General features: G+C 49.3%; 1 protein-coding gene across 3 annotated transcripts in view; it reads right to left on the bottom strand.

Annotated features, from left to right (window-relative positions):
• The window catches only part of LOC146056229 (uncharacterized), a 92,662-nt gene extending 75,380 nt beyond the window's left edge, over window positions 1-17,282 (bottom strand). Inside the window, exons 1-3 of one of the 3 annotated variants that reach the window (XM_083168360.1) lie at window positions 12,576-17,282; window positions 11,459-11,573; window positions 9,523-9,623 (exon numbers count right to left, since the gene is read on the bottom strand). The gene's annotated coding sequence lies outside the window, so the exon portion shown is untranslated. Of the gene's footprint in view, window positions 1-9,522; window positions 9,624-11,458 lie in introns of all 3 variants that reach the window. The other 2 variants (XM_083168361.1, XM_083168362.1) reach the window with 2 other exon arrangements.
• Between the last annotated feature and the right edge of the window lie 6,416 nt (window positions 17,283-23,698).

The raw sequence follows: 23,698 nt of genomic DNA, 5'->3' as shown, positions 1-23,698 counted from the left end.
AGAGATATTAGTAGGGGGCATAGCTCTGGTTGGGGGAAAGATCATCCAGACATCCAGGTGGAGATGGCAGAGAGGCAGTTGGAAACTTGAGAGAAAACAGTGGGGGACAGATCAGGAGAGGAGAGGTAGATTTGGGTGTCATCCGCATAGAGGTGATATTGGAAGCCAAAGGAGTTAATGAGTGCACCCAGAGAGGAGGTGTACAGAGAGAACAGAAGGGGGCCAAGGACGGAACCCTGAGGGACCCCGACAGGAAGGATGGAAGGTGGTGAGGTGGAGCCAGAGGCAGAGACTGAGAAGGAACGGTTGAAGAGGTAAGAGGAAAACCAGTTGAAGACTGTGCCAGAGAGGCCAATGTTTTGGAGTGTGTGGAGGAGGAGAAGGTGATCCACAGTGTCAAAGGCAGCAGATAGGTCCAAAAGGATAAGCAGGGAGAAGTGACCCTTGGATTTGGCTGACAGCAGGTCATTGGTGACTTTCACTAGGGCAGATAGATAGATAGATAGATAGATAGATAGATAGATAGATAGATAGATAGATAGATAGTGGGTAGATAGATAGACAGATAGTAAGTAGATAGATAGACAGGTAGATGATAGATAGAGAACAGGCCGTGGTAGCAGAGAGAAGAGAGGAGGTGATGGGGACAGGGAAGAAGCAGGCGGTGGCAGCAGGTTTAATATATTTGTGTCAGTTTATTTTTTCATGATACAACAACACAATAAAGGCGTGTGATGGTCTGGCTAGAGGGGGAACGGATGGAGGCCAGGTTTTTTTTAAATTAATTTCAATATTTTTGTGATGTTGTATTATGAAAAAAAAAAAAAACCCCACAAAACATGGCTAGAAAGGGGCAGTGGTGGCAGAGAGAGAAGGTAATGGGAAACTGGATGCAGAAAGTAGGGGGCAGCAGCAGAAAGCATAGAGGAAGACATAGGGAATAGGATGCAGAAAGCAGGTGGTGGCAGCAGAGACAGCAGGTAACAGGGAATGGGACACAGGAAGCAGGCAGTGGCAGCAGAGAGAGGAGAGGAGGTGATGGAATGGAATGAAGAAAGCAGGCGGTGGCAGCAGAGACACTAGGTGACAGGGAATGGCACGCAGAGTACAGGCAGTGGCAGCATTTGAATGAGTGTCATCTACAGTGGCAAAGGCTACACACGGGTCAAGTAGTATAAGACCTTTGTATTTGATGGTGACGCTGGTAGGAGCATTATGGGAAAAGGATGCAGACGGAGGCAGAATGCAGGCAGTGGCGGAAAATAAAGGAGAGGAGGTGATGGAAAGGGATGAAAAAAGCAGGAGGTGGCAGCAAAAGAGACGAGGGGATGGGGAATAAGATGCAGAATATAGGCGGTGGCAGGATAGAAAGGAAAGAAGAGGAAAGGGATGAAGAAAGCAGGAGGTGGCATCAGAGACATGAGGTGATGGGGAATGGGATGCAGGAAGCAGGCGGTGGCAGTAAATAGAGGAGAGGAGGTGACAGAATGGGATGAAAAATGCAGGCGGTGGCAGTAGAGTGAAGAGAGGTGGTGATGGGGAAAGAGATGAAGCAGGCGGTGGCCGCAAAGGTGGTGAGGAATGGGGTGCAGAATTACAGGCGGTGGCAGCATAGAAAGAAGAGGATAGGAATGGGATGAAGAAAGGTGGCAGCAGAGGCAGGAGGTGATGGAGAATTTACAATGTAATATTTGTTTTAATCATAAAAGTTTATTGAAATTATAGTGAAGATATACAAAATTAAATATACAAGTCTAGAAATCAACATACATTTTACTACTTTTATTTTAGTATACTTTTTTATAGGATAGGTGATGTGGAAAGGCATAAAGAAAGCAGGCGGTGGAGGGTGAGAGGATAGAGGAGGTGAGGGGAAAGGGAGGAAGAAAGCAGGCGGTGGCAGCAGAGACAGTAGGTGCTGGGGAATTAGATGCAGGAAGCAGGCAGTGGCAGTAGAGAGAGGAGATGAGGTGACTGAATGGGAGGAAGAAAGCAGGCGGTGGCAGCAGAGACAGTAGGTGATGGGGAATGGAATGCAGGAAGCAGGCAGTGGCAGTAGAGAGAGGAGAGGAGGTGACTGAATGGGAGGAAGAAAGCAGGCGGTGGCAGCAGAGACAGTAGGTGATGGGGAATGGAATGCAGGAAGCAGGCGGTGGCAGCAGAGACAGTAGGTGATGGGGAATGGAATGCAGGAAGCAGGCGGTGGCAGCAGAGACAGTAGGTGATGGGGAATGGAATGCAGGAAGCAGGCAGTGGCAGCAGAGAGGGAAGAGGAGGTGATGGAATGGGATGAAGAACGCAGGCGGTGGTAGCAAAGACAGTATGTGACTGTGAATGGGATACAGGGACCAGGTGGTGGCAGCAAAGAGGAGGCAACAGTGAATGGGACACAGAATACAGGCAATGGCAGCAGAGACAGTAGGTGAAGGGGAATAGGATGTAGGAAGCAGGCGGTGGCAATAGAGAGAGGAGAAGAGGTGATGTGAATGAGACACAGAATACAGGCAGTGGCAGCAGAGACAGTAGGTGAAGGGGAATAGGAAGTAGGAAGCAGGTGGTTTGAAGTAAAGCGTGGAGTGGATGTGACGAGCAACGGGATGAAGAAAGCAGGCAGAGAGATGAGAGAGGGTGACTGACTGGGATGTAGAGAGCAGGAAGTGGCAGCAGAGAGAAGAGAGGAAGTGATGGGTAAAGGGATGAAGCAGGCTGTGGCAGCAAAGACAGGAGGTCTAATATTTTTGTGTCAGTTTATTTTTTCATGATACAACAACACAATAAAGGCGAGTGATGGTCTGGCTAGTGAGGACAGATGGAGGACAGGTTTTTTTTTTTTCTTTACATTTTAATATTTTTATGATGTTGTATTATGAAAAAATAAAGTAACCCAAAACATGGCTAGAAATTGGCATTGGTGCAGAGAAAAGTGATGGGAAACTGGATGCAGAAAGTAGGCGGTGGCAGAAGAGAGGACGTGATGTGGAAAGGGATGAAGAAAGCACGCGGTGGCAGCAGAGACAGTAGGTTACGGGAAATGGGATGCAGGAAGCAGGTGACAGCAGTAGAGAGAGGAGAGGAGGTGACTGAATGGGACAAAGAAAGCAGGCGGTGGCAGCAGGGACAGTAGGTGGCAGGGGATGGGACACAGGAAGCAGATGGTGGCAGCAAAGAGTGGAGGTGACGGTGAATGGGACACAGAAAACAAATGGTGGCAGCAGAGACAGTAGGTGAAGGGGAATAGGATGTAGGAAACAGGTGGTGGCAGTAGAGAGAGGAGCTGACAGAATGGGATGAAGAAAGCAGGCAGTGGCAACAGACAGTAGGTGAAGGGGAGTGGGACGCAGGAAGCAGGCAGTGGCAGTAAAGAGGAGAGTAGGTGACTAAATGGGATGTAGAGAACAGGCTGTAGCAGCAGAGTGAAGAGAGGAGGTGATGGGGACAGGGATGAAGCAGGCGGTGGCAGCAGGTTTAATATTTTTGTGTCAGTTTATTTTTTCATGATACAACAACACAATAAAGGCGTGTGATGGTCTGGCTAGAGGGGGAACGGATGGAGGCCAGGTTTTTTTTCTTAAAAATACAGTACAAATAAAGAGCGCCACAGATCAATACACATTACAGCTTAAATGTAAGTAGTGAGGACTCAATCAACCTACAACTAGAGGCTTGATGCCAATGATGGAGAGGAGTATGCGGACAAAGATGGTCACTGAGTGTTGGAGTATAGGAGAGCGGTGAGTGAAATGTGAAGAGAAGTGGGCTTTGACAACAGGAGGGCCCTACTCGGAGGAGCTTACAATCTTGTAGGAAGGGGAGACAGACAGATTACAAGAGGTGCAAGCGAGTGGGTGGTGGTTAGATAGCAGGATGTAAACAGGCAAGGGGTCAAAGAACCAGCTAGTTTATGCAGTGGAAGGGTATGCTTTGATGAATAGGTGAGTTTTCAGTGCCCGTTTGAAGCTTTGCAAGGTCGGGGAGAGTCTAATAGAGCGAGGGAGTGCGTTCCACTGAAGGGGTGCAGCACAGGGAAAGTCCTGTACTCTAGCATGAGAAGCAGTGATCAGGGTGGAGGAGAGACGACAGTCGTCAGCTGACCGTAGAGGGCGGGAGGGTGTATGAATGGAGATGAGGTTAGAGATATATGGAGCAACGGAATTAGAGATGGCCCTGTATGTGAGTGTGAGGTGTTTGAAGAGGATTCTTTAGGGGAATGGAAGCCAGTGCAGATTGTGTTGAAGGGGAGTGGCAGAATTAGAGCGGCGGGAGAGGAAGATAAGCCTGGCTGCAGCATTGAGGACAGATTGGAGAGGAGCCAGTTGGGATTGAGCGAGGCCGATGAGGAGAGCATTACAGAAGTCAAGCCGTGAGATGACCAATGAGTGGATGATCAGCTTAGTTGCACTCTGTGAGAGAAAGGGCCTGATGCGAGCAATGTTGCGTAACTGGAACCGGCAAGAATGGTCCAGGGCTTGGATGTGGGGTGCAAAGGAGAGGGAGGAGTCAAGCAGAGTTGGGGAACGGGGGAGATGATGGTGTTGTTAACAGTGATAGAGATATTAGTAGGGGGCATAGCTCTGGTTGGGGGAAAGATCATCCAGATATCCAGGTGGAGATGGCAGAGAGGCAGTTGGAAACTTGAGAGAAAACAGTGGGGGACAGATCAGGAGAGGAGAGGTAGATTTGGGTGTCATCCGCATAGAGGTGATATTGGAAGCCAAAGGAGTTAATGAGTGCACCCAGAGAGGAGGTGTACAGAGAGAACAGAAGGGGGCCAAGGACGGAACCCTGAGGGACCCCGACAGGAAGGATAGAAGGTGGTGAGGTGGAGCCAGAGGCAGAGACTGAGAAGGAACGGTTGAAGAGGTAAGAGGAAAACCAGTTGAAGACTGTGCCAGAGAGGCCAATGTTTTGGAGTGTGTGGAGGAGGAGAAGGTGATCCACAGTGTCAAAGGCAGCAGATAGGTCCAAAAGGATAAGCAGGGAGAAGTGACCCTTGGATTTGGCTGACAGCAGGTCATTGGTGACTTTCACTAGGGCAGATAGATAGATAGATAGTGGGTAGATAGATAGATAGATAGATAGTGGGTAGATAGATAGTGGGTAGATAGATAGACAGATAGTAAGTAGATAGATAGACAGGTAGATGATAGATAGAGAACAGGCCGTGGTAGCAGAGAGAAGAGAGGAGGTGATGGGGACAGGGAAGAAGCAGGCGGTGGCAGCAGGTTTAATATATTTGTGTCAGTTTATTTTTTCATGATACAACAACACAATAAAGGCGTGTGATGGTCTGGCTAGAGGGGGAACGGATGGAGGCCAGGTTTTTTTTTTATTCATTTCAATATTTTTGTGATGTTGTATTATGAAAAAAAAAAAATAAAAAAACACAAAACATGGCTAGAAAGGGGCAGTGGTGGCAGAGAGAGAAAGTAATGGGAAACTGGATGCAGAAAGTAGGGGGCAGCAGCAGAAAGCATAGAGGAAGACATATGGAATAGGATGCAGAAAGCAGGTGGTGGCAGCAGAGGCAATAGGTGACAGGGAATGGGACACAGGAAGCAGGCAGTGGCAGCAGAGAGAGGAGAGGAGGTGATGGAATGGAATGGAAGAAAGCAGGAGACAGGAAAGGGATGAAGAAAGCAGGAGGTGGCATCAGAGACATGGGGTAATGGGGAATGGGATGCAGGAAGCAGGTGGTGGCAGTAAATAGATGAGAGGAGGTGACAGAATGGGATGAAAAATGCAGGCGGTGGCAGTAGAGTGAAGAGAGGTGGTGATGGGGAAAGAGATGAAGCAGGCGGTGGCAGCAAAGGTGGTGAGGAATGGGGTGCAGAATTACAGGCGGTGGCAGCATAGAAAGAAGAGGATAGGAATGGGATGAAGAAAGGTGGCAGCAGAGACAGGAGGTGATGGAGAATTTACAATGTAATATTTGTTTTAATCATAAAAGTTTATTGAAATTATAGTGAAGATATACAACATTAAATATACAAGTCTAGAAATCAACATACATTTTACTACTTTTATTTTAGTATACTTTTTTATAGGATAGGTGATGTGGAAAGGCATAAAGAAAGCAGGCGGTGGAGGGTGAGAGGATAGAGGAGGTGAGGGGAAAGGGATGAAGAAAGCAGGCGGTGGCAGCAGAGACAGTAGGTGATGGGGAATGGAATGCAGGAAGCAGGCAGTGGCAGCAGAGACAGTAGGTGATGGGGAATGGAATGCAGGAAGCAGGCAGTGGCAGCAGAGAGGGAAGAGGAGGTGATGGAATGGGATGAAGAACGCAGGCGGTGGCAGCAAAGACAGTATGTGACTGTGAATGGGATACAGGGACCAGGTGGTGGCAGCAAAGAGGAGGCAACAGTGAATGGGACACAGAATACAGGCAATGGCAGCAGAGACAGTAGGTGAAGGGGAATAGGATGTAGGAAGCAGGCGGTGGCAATAGAGAGAGGAGAGGAGGTGACGTGAATGAGACACAGAATACAGGCAGTGGCAGCAGAGACAGTAGGTGAAGGGGAATAGGAAGTAGGAAGCAGGTGGTTTGAAGTAAAGAGTGGAGTGGATGTGACGAGCAACGGGATGAAGAAAGCAGGCAGAGAGATGAGAGTAGGTGACTGACTGGGATGTAGAGAGCAGGAAGTGGCAGCAGAGAGAAGAGAGGAGGTGTTGGGGAAAGGGATGAAGCAGGCTGTGGCAGCAAAGACAGGAGGTCTTATATTTTTGTGTCAGTTTATTTTTTCATGATACACCAACACAATAAAGGCGTGTGATGGTCTGGCTAGTGGGGACGGTTGGAGGCCAGTAGGTTTTTTTTTTTTATATTTGTGATGTTGTATTATGTAACAATAAACTAACAGAGGAGAGGAAGTATTAGGGAATGGAATGCAGAAAGCAGGTGTGTTAGCAGAGAGAGGATAGGTGACAGAGAATAGTATGCATAAAGAAGGAAGTGGTGGCATAGAGGAGAGGAGGGGAATGGAATGCAGAAAGCAGGTGGAAGTAGCAGAGAGAGGAGAGGAGCTGACTGGTAATGGGATGCAGAAAGCAGGCAGTGGCAGCAGAGGAAGAAGGGGTGGCGACTGAGAATTGAACGCAGAAAGCAGGTGTGTTAGCAGAGAGAGGAGAGGTGACAGGGAATAGTATGCATAAAGAAGGAAGTGGTGGCATAGAGGAGAAGAGGGGAATGGGATGCAGAATGCAGGCAGTAGCAGAGAGAGGAGAGGAGCTGACTGGAAAGGGAAGGCAGAAAGCAGGTGGTGGCAGCAGAGAGAGGAGAGGAAGCGTTGGGGAATGGGATGCAGAGAGCAGGCAGTGGTGGCAGCAGAGAGAGGAGAGGAAGTGTTGGGGAATGGAATGCAGAAAGCAGGTGGTGGCAGCAGAGAGAGGAGAGGAAGTGTTGGGGAATGGGATGCAGAAAGCAGGCAGTGGTGGCATAGAGGAGAGGAGGGGAATGGAACGCAGAAAGCAGGTGGAAGTAGCAGAGAGAGGAGAGGAGCTGACTGGTAATGGGATGCAGAAAGCAGGCAGTGGCAGCAGAGGAAGAAGGGGTGGCAACTGAGAATTGAATGCAGAAAGCAGGTGTGTTAGCAGAGAGAGGATAGGTGACAGGGAATAGTATGCATAAAGAAGGAAGTGGTGGCAAAGAGGAGAAGAGGGGAATGGGATGCAGAATGCAGGCAGTAGCAGAGAGAGGAGAGGAGCTGACTGGAAAGGGAAGGCAGAAAGCAGGTGGTGGCAGCAGAGAGAGGAGAGGAAGCGTTGGGGAATGGGATGCAGAGAGCAGGCAGTGGTGGCAGCAGAGAGAGGAGAGGAAGTGTTGGGGAATGGAATGCAGAAAGCAGGTGGTGGCAGCAGAGAGAGGAGAGGAAGTGTTGGGGAATGGGATGCAGAAAGCAGGCAGTGGTGGCATAGAGGAGAGGAGGGGAATGGAACGCAGAAAGCAGGTGGAAGTAGCAGAGAGAGGAGAGGAGCTGACTGGTAATGGGATGCAGAAAGCAGGTGGTGCAGCAGAGGAAGAAGGGGTGGCGACTGAGAATTGAATGCAGAAAGCAGGTGTGTTAGCAGAGAGAGGATAGGTGACAGGGAATAGTATGCATAAAGAAGGAAGTGGTGGCATAGAGGAGAAGAGGGGAATGGGATGCAGAATGCAGGCAGTAGCAGAGAGAGGAGAGGAGCTGACTGGATAGGGAAGGCAGAAAGCAGGTGGTGGCAGCAGAGAGAGGAGAGGAAGTGTTGGGGAATGTGATGCAGAGAGCAGGCAGTGGTGGCAGCAGAGAGAGGAGAGGAATGGAATGCAGAAAGCAGGTGGTGGCAGCAGAGAGAGGAGAGGAAGTGTTGGGGAATGGGATGCAGAGAGCAGGCAGTGGTGGCAGCAGAGAGAGGAGAGGAATGGAATGCAGAAAGCAGGTGGTGGCAGCAGAGAGAGGAGAGGAAGCGTTGGGGAATGGGATGCAGAGAGCAGGCAGTGGTGGCAGCAGAGAGAGGAGAGGAAGTGTTGCGGAATGGAATGCAGAAAGCAGGTGGTGGCAGCAGAGAGAGGAGAGGAAGTGTTGGGGAATGGGATGCAGAAAGCAGGCAGTGGTGGCATAGAGGAGAGGAGGGGAATGGAACGCAGAAAGCAGGTGGAAGTAGCAGAGAGAGGAGTGGAGCTGACTGGTAATGGAATGCAGAAAGCAGGTGGTGCAGCAGAGAGAGGTGGTGACAGGGAATAGGACAAAGAATGCAGGCAGTAGTAGTATAGAGGGGAGAGGATGTGTTGGGCAATGGGATGCAGAAAGCAGGCTGTTTGCAGCAGAGGGTGAAGAGGAGGCTATGGGGAATTGAATGCAGAAAGCAGGTGGTGTCAGCAGAGAGAGAGGAGAGGAAGTGATAGGAGAATAGGAAGTAGGAAGCAGGTGATGGCAGTAGAGAGAGGAGAGGAGGTGACCAAATGGGATGAAGAAAGCAGGCGGTGGCAGCAGAGACAGTAGGTGAAGGGAAATGGAACTCAGAAAGCAGGCGGTGGTGGCAGAGAGAGCAGAGGAGGTAATGGGGAATGGGACACAGAAAGCAGGCGGTGGTGGCAGAGAGAGCAGAGGAGGTAATGGGGAATGGGACACAGAAAGCAGACGGGGGTGGCAGAGAGAGCAGAGGAGGTAATGGGGAATGGGACACAGAAAGCAGGCGGTGGTGGCAGAGAGAGCAGAGGAGGTAATGGGGAATGGGACACAGAAAGCAGGCGGGGGTGGCAGATAGAGAAAAGGAGGTTATGGGTAATGGGACGCAACAAGCAAGCAGTGCTGGCAGAAAGAGGAGTTGACATGACTTTCCATAGTCTCCCACTCATCCTGTTATACAGGGTGAAGGATTGTGGTACATCAGCGCTCACCGCTCATTGCCTGCCCATACACACTAGGAGATTTTGAGTTAAAAGTAGCTCAAAATGGAAAAAGTGGCAACATTGAGCTCAAAAGCGCCTAGTGTGTATGGGCCCTAACTTTCCTCCAACCATCCAACTTTTATGTTCTGTGCTGCTCCACATACCTAACCAACTTTATCATTAGTGTCAACCAGCCAACTTCTGTCTCTCTCCAACTTGTGATGTCACAGAGGCAAGCGGGCAGTGTCTGTATACTTCTGTATGCCTTGAGTAAATAAACATTTTATTAGAAAAATAAAAAACACTTTTGCATGTGTATTTATATCAATACAACTAGAGAACCACAAGTGCCAGTTTACCCTGGGATCTGTAGTTTATTATCTCCTGCAGCAATTAATAAATTGACATCTTGCTAAATAGGCTTCAGTGTATACAAAATAATGAGTTATGCAGACCCTAGAAACCAATATATTTGCGCATGCCCTGGTCCCATAGATGTTTGTGGGCAGCTGACGGTACTGCCAGATCCAATGTGCTGGAGCCAAGGTCCTCTGTCCCCTGCATACTGCAGCATGGAACGCCCCCTGTCCAGGATGGTAGAAGACATCGCTACTCACAGATCTTTTATTATTGAAATAACATCTGCTGGAAGTTTACATTCTCTCTCAATATTTGTACAACTTCTTTTTATAATAAATTCTATCTATTGTACCCATCACCCTTATTTCTCTGGTTTATTTATTGCTCCTGTATTACATATATTATGCAGCCTTAAGAGCGTGATCTCTCATCCTGTGATGTGAATACATTTCTAATTCCAGGAATACACAATGCCATAACAAATGGAATATGGGGTGTTGGGGTACTTGCAGACGTACTATTACAGTACTGTGATTCTTGATGTGACCCAAACTTGAACCAATACTCTGAATGAATTAGTCGGGTGGTCAGGATTAGTATCAGGTTCCCACAGACCTCAGTGTCCGCACAATGAAGCAGATCGGCTTTCTGGACATTGGAGTCTGGCAATCTGTCCACAGGGATTACAAGTTGCCTATAAACCCCGTATTTAATGTACATGTCACCCTTGTTCTGTCCTAATATTCTATTACTATTCTTGGTCTAGATCTACAATAAAACTCAAAAGGTCGATATGGGGTTTTCAAAAGGTCGACACAGTGGACATGGACACCGTATCGGTGCATCGCGTCCCCTCGCATGGCTGGCTGTGCTCACCATACTTCGGGCACGGTAACTCGTTACGCTTGGCACACTATTTTATTAGTGGATGGTAGGGCATGAAAATCCACATGTCGGCACATGTCAGCTGTCGACCTTCCCCATGTTGACCTAATTCTTGTGTCGAGCTAATGACCCTGTCGACCTAGACCCATGTCAACCTTTTGAGGTTGTTGACCTTCAATGGCCGACCCAATATATGTCGTCGACCTAGTGACCGTTCCTTATCTGGATAACCTTCAGAATACACAAATTGGCCACCGCGGCTCTGTAAAACGGTCCTGAAAATCTGTGTCGGATTATCCTGTCCCCGCCCCGCTATACAATGCTCACATTACTGGCCAACATTTGGTAAAGCTGCGTACACAGCCCTGGGCACACTATGGGAACAATTACACCAAAGCATCTGTCAGCACTAGCTTGATAAAATGTCCTGCAATTTAATTCTGCAAAATGTAATCTTCAGCGATATCATTCCCCCGAACTTAGACGCTCCCAGAGAGGAGAAGCAAAACTCCCTAGTGCAGTGGTTCCCAAACTGTGTGCCATGGCCCCCTGGGGGGCCTCAGGACACTTTCAGGGGTGACTTTGGTTGGGGGTCCAGGAAAAACTTCAATTATTTATGGTCATTGTGATAGGAAAATCCAGATGTGTGGACAGACAGAAGAACCTAAGAATGACATATAAACACAAATTACTTCATATTCTTTGAGAAATATCTCAATAGGAAACCTTTGGTCTCGGGGTGACGCAAAAAGCATGTGATTATCTAGGGCGCCATGATGTTCGGGAGCCACTGCCCTAGTGTATAACAGCATCATTCTAAGTACAACCCCAAGCAGGTCAGGTGGAGTCTCCTACCAGAGGACATGCGCTATGTTTTATGGCTGACAATTGCGCATCCACAGAGAGGATTACACCCTATTCGGATGAGGCCAATATTGGGAATCACACCGTCACCATTCAGCAACAACTCCTATGAAACAAATGGAGAAATCTATTTAATAAAGTGCAGAAGAATAAAAACATAAAGTGCAGGAGTGAATTGGACTCTCACTAGTTGTATAGTCTACTATAGAAAAAGGTAACGTAATCACAACAGTAACATGTACAGTACATCAGGTGCCCCCAGGTTACCCGGCGGGCTCATAGTTACCCGGCAGGTTACCCGCCAGGCTCAGAGTCTAATAGGGCGTGCACACGGTTTGATTACAGATGGAGCCTCTGCCATCCTTGGCTGGCGCTTGCCAGACCCTCCCCGCTGGCGAGCACCGGCGGCAGGGGGTTCACTCAACTGGGACGCGTGCTAGGGGGCGTTCGGGGCGGCAAGAGCGACGGTGAGGAAGGCTCCATTTCCCAGGGGGCGCGCTGTTTGTCTATTTTGCTATTCGATTTTGCTTCAAATCAAATAGAAATTTAATGTATTAGATTTTCATTCGATCCCCAATACACGGCACAGTGGCATCGAAATCGAATAGAAAAATAGACTGTGCGGCAAGACTATATAGTACAGATCTGTACTTTACAGTCTAAATCGAATGTGTACTCGCAACATTCGATCCGATCCCAATTTATTCGGGACTGAATAGAAAGTATATTGCACCGTGTGTACACCCCATAACAGCGCTCTGGTAATCCCTCCGCACCAACTTGTTTCCATACCAGGTGTATATTCCTCAAGGCATGCCATGGGATCAGGCTGCCATAAAGCACGGCTATTGCTGCCCTGATCTGGCAATGTGTAGGGGCCATAGCGATAGCGATATGTGGACCCTTGCGGGGTTGTGCCGCTCATTAGGGGGTGCACACACTTATGATAGATACATGCACATGGGCCGTATGACTGGCGAGTCCCTGAGCTCTCATACACGTGTGTTTAGCAGCGTTACAAAGTGAGCTACATGTGTATTAGCGCAGGGCACCTGGAACCTTTAATCAGGCCTGTACTAACCCCCTCGGCCTACAACTCCCCACATACTGTACTTATATGTCGGGATTCCGGAGCTGGCATCTCCACTGATGTCAGGATTCCAAGGACGGTGTTGTTGCTGCCGATTGGGATTCTGTGGCCGATATTCAACCACCATGTCGACCTTGTGCATGTCAACCTAATTCCTGCAGACTGTGATCCACATCCAAACTGAGAGCCACAAATGACCTGATGTAGAAATGTAGAACTGCATAATACAGGTTACTGGTATATAAATACAGAAAATGATCGGCGTATATTTATATATCAGACAACTAGCACCGTGCGCGATTCCTTCTGTAGTAGGATACGCGGATCATCATTGGCCACTGTCTGTCGTGGGACAATCACAGAACGTAGATTCATGTCACCCTCCCTGCTGGCAAAGCATCTGACGTTACATCAGGGTTGCCGACTTTTACAGTCTCCTCTCCGGGAGAACCCTGGAGAGGAGACTGTCAGCAGCACTTCTGGGGGCGGGGCTGATGGAGAGATCATTAGTCCCTGCCCCCAGTAATGCAAATCCTGCAATTTGTGGGTCTCTGAGGAAGGGGCAGGGCTAAATAACGGTGATTTCCATATTTAGCCCCACCCCCTCCGCCGACCATTTTAAATGTAAAATCTGCCACCGGGAAAATGCGGGGGTCTGCCGGTATCTAGGAGGGTTGCCCACCTGTCCGAGGGGCCTGGGAGGGGGACACGATTTTCGGGACCTTCCCAGCCATTCCGGGAGGGTAGGCAACTCTGCGTTACATATACATGACTGAACAGTTAGAGAAGAAGCTGCTGGCCCACGGCTACCAAGTATCAGTAACTGGGATAAAATAATATGGGTGTGGTATAAAAACCCGACAGTCGGGATTCCGACAGTCATTAGTCAGATGTCGGAATCCCGACTGCACAGCGTGGGGAGCGCAATGAAGCCCCTTGGGGACTCGCTGCGCTCGCCGCCTATATTATTCTTCCTCTATGGGGGTTGTAGACCCCCACGAGGGAGCAGTCGGGATTCCGACGTCGGAGTAATGACTGTCGGAATCCCGACTGTCGGGGAGCCATCCGGCTCGCAAAAAATATATATATTTTAGGTTAAATGTACTAGGCGGGACCCATAAATGGTACATCACGTATGGTGTCAAAGCTGTACAAAGATCATGTAGGAACCACTTCATTAAAAACACATTAGGTACGTACAGTATATACAGCGCAGTATTACTACTGCATTAAACAGTTGATTTTATTTATAACAAAAATCATCTTGAAAAAATTTATGGACAACGCTGGAGGAACCACTGGCTTGCCCCTAATGCAAAGTGGTATGCCCGGAAATTTTCTGGGACAGCACGCTGCGGAAAATTTCCGGGCATATCACCCAAGGGGTTAAAGGCTGATGTCAGGGAGGTTAGGGGCAGTGGCATAACAATAACCCCGCAGCCCCCGCAGTAGCGGGGAGGTGCTGTGTAAGTGAAGGCAGAGAGACGCAGGATGGTAGGATGGGGATGGAAAGACGCAGGGCGGAGAGACGCAGGGCGGTAGGATCGGACGGAGAGACGTGGTCGGTAGGATGGGGCGGAGAGACGCAGGGCGGTAGGATGGGGCGGAGAGACGCAGGACGGTAGGATGGGGACGGAAAGACGCAGGGCGGTGGGATGGGGATGGAGAGACGCGGGGTGGTAGGATGGGACGGAGAGACGCGGGGTGGTAGGATGGGACGGAGAGACGCAGGGCGGTAGGATGGGGATGGAGAGACGCGGGGTGGTAGGATGGGACGGAGAGACGTGGGGTGGTAGGATGGGGCGGAGAGACGCAGGGCGGTAGGATGGGGCGGAGAGACGCAGGGCGGTAGGATGGGGCGGAGAGACGTGGTCGGTAGGATGGGGCGGAGAGACGCAGGGCGGTAGGATGGGGCGGAGAGACGCAGGGCGGTAGGATGGGGCGGAGAGACGCGGGGCGGTAGGATGGGGACGGAAATACGCAGGGCGGTAGGATGGGGATGGAGAGACGCGGGGTGGTAGGATGGGGACGGAGAGACACAGAGCAGTAGGAAGGGAAAAGATAGATGCAGGGTGAAACTGAGGGGGGTAGAGAAATGCAAAACACAGGGCCTGAGATCCCTACACAAACTACAGTATTGTTTTGTGCCTGATAAAAGACCCCTCATAAATCATGAATGAAGCCCTGGAAGAAGATTACTTAACTGGGGGGATGGGTGGAAGCAGCCTGACACTGCACAGTGACTCACTCTTACCTTATCTGTGCAGCAGAAGTCACCCTCCATCTCCTCCTGTCTGTCCCAAATCCATGCGCACTGCAGATTGTGGTGGTGAGGAATCTACACACTTGCTGGATCATGGATGGGATAAGTGCTGCTGGATGTACTAGGGCGGGGGCGGGTAGGGTTACCACCCGTCCGGGATTACTCCGGACAGTCCGGTAATTAGACCGGGTGTCCGGAGTCCGGAGGGGTGGCGTTCCCGGACTATACAATGTCCGGGAACTAAAGACCTGAGGGAGATCCTGCGCAGCGCTGCCGGAGAAAGCCAGCTAGATACCGGCAGCGCTGTGTGTGATGTGCAGGACAGTCCGCGGCTTTTACAAATCTCGTTTTGCCGGGTGAGGAGCAGCCGGAGATGCGGAGTGAGTGACAGGACGTCGGAGATCCGGAGCCAGGTGACGGTGTGTGACCGAGGTCGCGCTCGTGTCTGTGGTGAGAGCGGGGTGATTGCTCCGGGAGGAGGAAGTTAGTGGCGGGAGGGCGGCCCGCGGCGTGGCGGGGAGAGAGTGTCCGGTCAACGCCTGACTCTGCACAGAAACCTGTTTTGAAATAACGCCCGGGCATCCTGACTGAGCAGGGCCGTCCGCGGGTGGGACTTTCCAGCACAGGGGACTGCAAGGCAAGCTGCAATGTGTCTCTAGAGTGAGGGACCCTGGGGTGAGCCATGGAGAGGAGCCACCCACGGGCACCCAGGCTGCCCTCGTCCCTACCTGGCTGGAGACTCCCAGTGCAGCTGTTGCTTCAACTCCACAACTGCCAGCAGGAGGGCTTTAACAAGGTCACGCAGGAGCTGATCCGAAAAGGTAATGGTGATGGGGTGGGGGGGAATCATGTGACAGTATTGGGGTACCTATCATCTGCCCCCTCCCTGGCAATAGTGGGGTACATAGAGTGTGTGGCATAGCGTGTAATGGGCATAATGGTGTGTGGCATATGTTTAATGGGCATAACTGTGTGTGGCATATGTTTAATGGGCATCACGGTGTTTGCTATAACATGTAATGGGCGGTACAATGTTTGATATAACGTGTAATGGGCAATATTACATGTGGTATACTGTATACAATGTAATGGGTATACGACCTTTAATCGGCATTATGGTGATTTTTTTTGCTGCGCACAGTTTATGTTATCCCTACTTTAAAAAAATGTCAGTCCTGGCATAACGAGTAATGGGCATAACGTGTAATGGGCATCACAGTGTGTGGCATAACATGTAATGGGCATTATGGCATGTGGTATACTATGGCATTTTGTATACTATGTAATGGGTGTGTGACATGTAATCGGCATTATGTTGAAAATTTTTGATGCGCGCCTGCGGCGCGCACTGTCTATTTTTCTTCCTTTACGAAAACCTTTTTCAGTCCTGGCATATCATGTAATGGGCATTGCAGTGTATAGCGTAACATGTAATGGGCATTATGGCATGTGGTATACTATGTAATAGGTGTATGATGTGTAATCAGCATTACTGTGCCTGTGTTGTCCCTATCTCAGAATTATTTTTTAGTCCTGGCATAACAAATAATAAGCATAATGTATAATGGGCATCATGGTGTGTGGCATAACATGTAATGGGCATTATGGCATGTGGTATACTATGGCATTTTGTATACCATGTAATGGGTGTGTGACGTGTAATCAGTATTATGTTGAAAATTTTTTGCGCGCGCCTACGGCGCGCACTGTCTATATTGTTCCTCCTTTACAAAAGAACGTTTTTAGTCCTGGCATATCATGTAATGGGCATTGCAGTGTATGGCGTAACATGTAATGGGCATCGCGGTGTGTGGCATAACGTGTAATGGGCATTACTGTGTATGATGTATCATGTAACTGGCATTATGGTATGCAAAATCAAGAATGAAATTGAAGCAAAGGTTAAAAAAAAAAATCAACATTAGGCGGGTCAAAGGGCGGAGCTGGGGGCGTGGTGGGGGCGGGGCTGTGGGTGTGTCAAGGGGCGGGCCACTGTCCGGGAATCTCTCAACAAAAAGGTGGTAACCCTAGGGGCGGGGCTTCTGTGGACTGCTCATCGCTGCCTCTTCCTGTTGTGCAGGAGCTTCCATGCTGCCCTGCACAGTGTCTGACAGTGGGGAGGGTAGTATAGAAATGATCCTGAGCATGATACAGTACTCCCTCATGGCAGCCCTGGAACTATGGGCAGCCAGCCCCTCTATAGGAGTCACTGTGGCTGCTGCAAGGAGGGATGATGAAGGACAGACAACGGAGGTAGGAGGCAAAGCCGCTTCATGTGCAGCCAGTGTGTGGCTGATGGACGCGCAATGATTATGTTTGTACAATCAGCGGCAGCCGCACACTGCTGGCGCCGCTGCTAGGTTTCAGAGTCTGCACTTGTAGCAGCTTCACCTCCTACCTCCATCCAGTCAGTATCATGCCGGGATAGCAACTATAGAGTGCAGTGGGTTGGTTTGCCCCCCCCCCCCTCGCCCCATTTTATGTACTAAAAGGAATGACAGTGGAATGACAGTGTTGTCTGCAGATAAGGAATGCCAATTGACTATAATGGGAGAAAATGACTTTTATATTAATATTTCTGAAATTATTGCACATATCAACTATATTTTTGGTATACTTCTTGCTAAGACAATTACACATATTTTACATGCAGAATGACGAGGAATGACGGCTGCCTCCTATGGAATGACGGCCTTTTAATTCGCCATCCTGAAGCCAAAATAGCATTCAAATAGCTCCATTATGCGATATTAACACCCCGATGTTACGGTGATCCCCATAGCGCACGCGCTCATCCTTTTCCAAATATGCCCGCCTACACCCCTACTCTCGTAAACATGTCACCTGACGTGGAATGACGGCTGTCTCCTATGGAATGACGGCCTTTTAATTCGCCATCCTGAAGCCAAAATAGCATTAAAATAGCTCCATTATGCGATATTAACCCCCCCGATGTTACGGTGATCCCCATAGCGCACGCGCTCATCCTTTTCCAAATATGCCCGCCTACACCCCTACTCTCGTAAACATGTCACGTGACGCGGAATGACGGCTGCGTCCTATGGAATGACGGCCTTTTAATTCGCCATCCTGAAGCCAAAATAGCATTAAAGCAGCTCCATTATGCGATATTAAGACCCCGATGTTATGGTGATCCCCATAGCGCACGCGCTCATCCTTTTCCAAATATGCCCGCCTACACCCCTACTCTCGTAAACATGTCACCTGACGCGGAATGACGGCTGCCTCCTATGGAATGACGGCCTTTTAATTCGCCATCCTGAAGCCAAAATAGCATTAAAACAGCTCCATTATGCGATATTAAGACCCCGATTTTACTATGATCCAATAAGTGCACACACTAACCTCTTTCCGTATACGCCTGCCTACACCCCTACTCTTATTAATATGTCAAATTACTTTTTTTTTTTTTTTGGTACTTGTGTGTTATTGCAGCGCCCGTACGTAGCGTCCCTGTCACAATAGGCGTAGTGTTCCCGCGGCCAGCGTAGTTTAGTGTTCCCGCCCGTCGAGCCGGAGCTTACGTAGTTAGCGTAGTCAGTGATCGCATATTGTATTGTGTGGGAACCATTGACCATTTTAACCTGCCTGACATGACAGGTGTGAATGTGTTCCTGAAACACCCCCACTATCCACGCCAGCCCAAAGTGCGGTGAGTGCAGCGTCAAGCATCCTCCTGACCTTTTCATACCCCCACTATCCATGTTGGAGTTGATTTTATAAAGTGTGGCGAGCGCAGTGAGCCCTGCGAGGGGACGCGGAATACATGTAAAGTAATATGCGTCACCTTGCACGCTTGCCGCGCTTCGGCCTCGGTGGCTCCCTGCGCTTGCCACACTTTTCTAAAATCAACTCCCCGCTGATGTGGATAGTGGGGGTATGAAAAGGTCGGGAGGACACGTAACGCATCCCCTTTGCGGGGCTTGCTAGGCTCGCAACGCTTCAGGCGTACGTGGATAGTGGGGGTTTTAAATGGAGGCATTTGCCAGTATGTAACATGGAGCACTGGCAAATGACTCATTTATTGTGCATGAGACATACTTGCTGCCAAACCCCCCCCCCCTTTGCGCAGGAGACGCACGTGCTACCGAACCCCTAACCCTGCCATACCCTGCCGCAATAATTACTGAGACGTCTCAGACAGATGGAGCGCCTCTCCGCCGGCGCCCGCATGATCCCCTCTCCGCTGGTGTCTGCCAGCGCAGGGGATCTGGCGGTTACCAGCGTTGTGTGAGAGGCACTCACTAGGCTGGCCAGGGATGCTGGGGACAGAGCCGCAGCTCTTCTGGGGACAGTACGCTGGCTAGCTGCCTGATGGGGACACTGCACTGACTACGCAGGGCTGCCTGATGGGGACACTGCACTGACTACGCTAGGCAGCTGTTGGGCTACGCTAACGTAGCTTGGCCTGCGCTGAAAAGGTAGCATAGCCAGGCGCTGTGATAATACACAATTACCGGGGGGGGGGGTTTCACAAAAGTGCTTGAAGTGTGGCAGTAAACAACTTTATGACATACCGCCAGATCTGGCCACCATTTTGATCTTGCCGGAGAAAGAAAAATAGCAGCCTTGGGATTGAGTATGGCATCCCAGCTCTGGAAAAGTAGCATCATTATGTGTAAAGGTGTCCCTCTGTGGACAGGTGTCCATCAGCATTGGCCAAGCTGGTATGTACAGTAGGTTGAGCATGGTCCTGGCTGTAACTTTTTAGTTGGCACTGGGGCGGTGGGTATGCTGGCATTCACAATACTCACCCCTGCATACCGACTACCACCAGGAGTCCTGCCCCAGAATACCAAGATCATTGGAAATGCCTACGCCGGAATGTTGAATGCAAGTATGTGCATTAGGAATGGCTGGGGGGGTTAAGGTTTAGGCACTAGGGATGACATAGGTCAATTCTGGGTAGGTGGGAGTTAGGGTTATGCACTTAGAAATGTGTTTAAGGCTAGGCTTTGGGGTGGCAGGGTTCGGTTTAGTGAGCAGAGTACTAGGGTTAGTCTGTGTGGTTGGGGGAAGGTTAGGGATAGGAAGGGGCTGTAAAGTATACTTACAAGACCCCTTTCAGGATTCCGTCTTACAGGATGCCGGTGTTGGTTTTCTGACTGTCAGCATCCTCACTGCCACTCATTCATGTGTATTTCATCTCTTAAGGCCCCCATACACTACACGATTTGGGCCCGATTTCACCCTATTCTGGAGGATCGGACAAAGAAATCGGGTGAAATTGCCCAAATCGCGTAGGGTATGACATCCAATATCATCCGATGCGTGGTCCCGTGCGCATCGGATCAGATCTGGATGTCGGACGGTCTGCACATAAGATAAATTATGTGCAGCCGGCATTGAGCTGGTCTGGGGGAGTGGGGACCAGAGACCGGAGAGCAGGGTCCGGTCCGTGGGTGATGCAGAGGGGGTAGTCAGCTAGTGGCAGGAGAGGTGGCGGGGAGCGGGGTCCGGTCCAGCTGCAGGAGGGGTAGTGGGCTAGCGGGTGGACTGGATAGGTAGCGACAGGCGGGGAGCGCACGGCACAAAGCAGAGTCCAGGTATCGGCGAGCGGGAGAATAGGAAACATCCTATTCAAAAGACTGGGTGGGCAGGGCGGTCGCTGATTGGCTGAGCTCTCGGGCAATCAGCGTTCGCCCAGTCTCTCCGGTCTCTGGTCCCCGCTCCCCCGGACGGACCCTGACGCCCCCCCCCCCCCCCCCACATCAAGTGCCAAATCATATCAGGAGCTGCCGGGGGGAGCTCAGTGGAAGTCGGGGCCGACATTAGGCCAACTTGTCCTAATGTCCCGGCATAGTGTAAAAAATCACACACATCATCTATAGCCATTAGATTCAGCCTTAAATTTGTGATAATAAGACTCAGTGGCACCTGATGTAATTGTATACTGCACTGCAACAGTTTTTGTGATAAATGGACTCCTTTGTGTGTGTGTGTGTGTGTGTGTTTGTCTCTCGATCTGGCTAATTTAATTAAAAAAAAATCATACACATCATCTATAGATCCAAAAACATTTATCAATATTTTTCAAAACAATTCTAAGAAAGTAAATAAAAGCTTAACACTCATTAGAAAACATTTATTTTGGTAATTCACGTTTGATTTGGCTTTGTATGCAATGTTGAAATACTGTATTCCATCTTATTAATGCACTGCATGCTTTCATGTTTACGAGAGTAGGGGTGTAGGCGGGCATATTTGGAAAAGGATGAGCGCGTGCGCTATGGGGATCACCATAACATCGGGGTCTTAATATCGCAAAATGGAACTGCTTTAATGCTATTTTGGCTTCAGGATGGCGAATTAAAAGGCCGTCATTCCATAGGATGCAGCCGTCATTCCGCGTCAGGTGACATGTTTACGAGAGTAGGGGTGTAGGCGGACATATTTAGAAAAGGATGAGCGCGTGCGCTAAGGGGATCACCGTAACATCGGGGTCTTAATATCGCATAATGGAGCTATTTTAATGCTATTTTGGCTTCAGGATGGCGAATTAAAAGGCCGTCATTCCATAGGAGGCAGCCGTCATTCCGCGTCAGGTGACATGTTTACGAGAGTAGGGGTGTAGGCGGGCATATTTGGAAAAGGATGAGCGCGTGCGCTAAGGGGATCACCGTAACATCGGGGTGTTAATATCGCATAATGGAGCTGCTTTAATGCTATTTTGGCTTCTGGATGGCAAATGAAAAGGCTGTCATTCCATAGGATGCAGCCGTCATTCCGCGTCATGTGACATGTTTACGAGAGTAGGGGTGTAGGCGGGCATATTTGGAAAAGGATGAGCGCGTGCGCTATGGGGATCACCGTAACATCGGGGTCTTCATATCGCATAATGGAGCTGCTTTAATGCTATTTTGGCTTCAGGATGGCGAATTAAAAGGCCGTCATTCCATAGGAGGCAGCCGTCATTCCGCGTCAGGTGACATGTTTACGAGAGTAGGGGTGTAGGCGGGCATATTTGGAAAAGGATGAGCGCGTGCGCTATGGGGATCACCGTAACATCGGGGTCTTAATATCGCATAATGGAGCTGCTTTAATGCTATTTTGGCTTCAGGATGGCGAATTAAAAGGCCGTCATTCCATAGGAGGCAGCCGTCATTCCGCGTCACGTGGCATGTTTACGAGAGTAGGGGTGTAGGCGGGCATATTTGGAAAAGGATGAGCGCGTGCGCTAAGGGGATCACCGTAACATCGGGGTCTTAATATCGCATAATGGAGCTGCTTTAATGCTATTTTGGCTTCAGGATGGCAAATGAAAAGTCCGTCATTCCATAGGATGCAGCCGTCATTCCGCGTCATGTGACATGTTTACGAGAGTAGGGGTGTAGGCGGGCATATTTGGAAAAGGATGAGCGCGTGCGCTATGGGGATCACCGTAACATCGGGGTCTTAATATCGCATAATGGAGCTGCTTTAATGCTATTTTGGCTTCAGGATGGCGAATTAAAAGGCCGCCCGTCATTCCATAGGAGGCAGCCGTCATTCCGCGTCATTCTGCATGTAAAATATGTGTAATGGTCTTAGCAAGAATTATACCAAAAATATAGTTATGTGCAATAATTTCAGAAATATTAATATAAAAGTCATTTTCTCCCATTATAGTCAATTGGCATTCCTTATCTGCAGACAACACTGTCATTCCACTGTCATTCCTTTTAGTACATCCCCATCCAACTGCAGTGTGGTATAATGTGTGGGGACTGCAGTGATGCATAATGTGTGTGGATTGCCATATATCCACCACATGTTTCTTGGGTTCAATTTGAGCAGAGGATGTTAAGGACGAGAAGGGGCCTGAGAGTTACAAGTGTACCGGGCCCCAAGGTGTCTGTTGCTGGCCCTGCTGCTCCACTTGTACGTCAAAAACATATATGAATGTAATGTTATCTGTACAGCCTTTGAGTCATGTGACAACATTGTGACATATAACAAAGTATTAGTAAGAGGAATCCAGCGCAGAGACATAGAAATACATCTATCTAATTGGATAGGCTCTGCACACACTAAATTAACTGATAATAAATAGTGGAGATTTGGTTCATGAATTGATCAATGCATTTAAGCCTGCAGCCCCCTTCAAGGGACCCCACTGTTCTGCAGGTCCTAACACTATCGCTGAAAATGGCTACAATACACATAGCTATCACATCAATGTTTGATTCCAGGCATGCTATCTGGTCTGAAGCTCACAGCAGACTGTGCTTTTATACAGGGCCGTTTCTAGACAATTTAGCTCCCAGGGCAAAGAAATAAAAAATGCGCCCCCCCCCCCCCCACCCCACCCAAATATATAGAAGAAATTGTGCGCGCCAAAAAATAGGGGCGTGGGGCATGGCCTAGCAGGAAAACAATTACCTTACATCTCACTTTTGCAACCTGCATGACCAGACATTGGTTACCGCAGGAATTGTCATTGTCCTCCCGCACTTAAGTTGGCAGGCTGAAGGCCACACAGTGACATAAAAATATAAAGGCCCACACAGTGACCTAGTACACCTCACAAATCAAGGCCAAACAATGACAGGCTACGTAAATCAATATACACTATTAATCCGTGATGCAAATTACACATCACGCCGCACACTGTGATGACAATTACACATTACGCCGCACACCATGAAGACAATTACACATTATGTCTCACACCATAATGCCCATTAGACCCCCCCACTCTGATGCCCATTACACCCACACTGTGATGGCAATTACACAATACTCCCCTCACCGTAATGACTATTACACATTTTGCCCTACGCGCCGCTGTCATACAACTGATGCCGTTTACTAATATGACCCCACAGTGCCAGATATGCCCCCACAGTGCCACACATATGCCCCCACAGTGCCACAC

Source organism: Crinia signifera, unplaced genomic scaffold (genome assembly GCF_055691185.1).
Source record: "Crinia signifera unplaced genomic scaffold, ASM5569118v1 HAP2_SCAFFOLD_76, whole genome shotgun sequence".
NCBI lineage: Eukaryota > Metazoa > Chordata > Amphibia > Anura > Myobatrachidae > Crinia > Crinia signifera.
The sequence above is the reverse complement of the archived record's forward strand: the minus strand, read 5'-3'. Positions and strand labels throughout refer to the sequence as shown.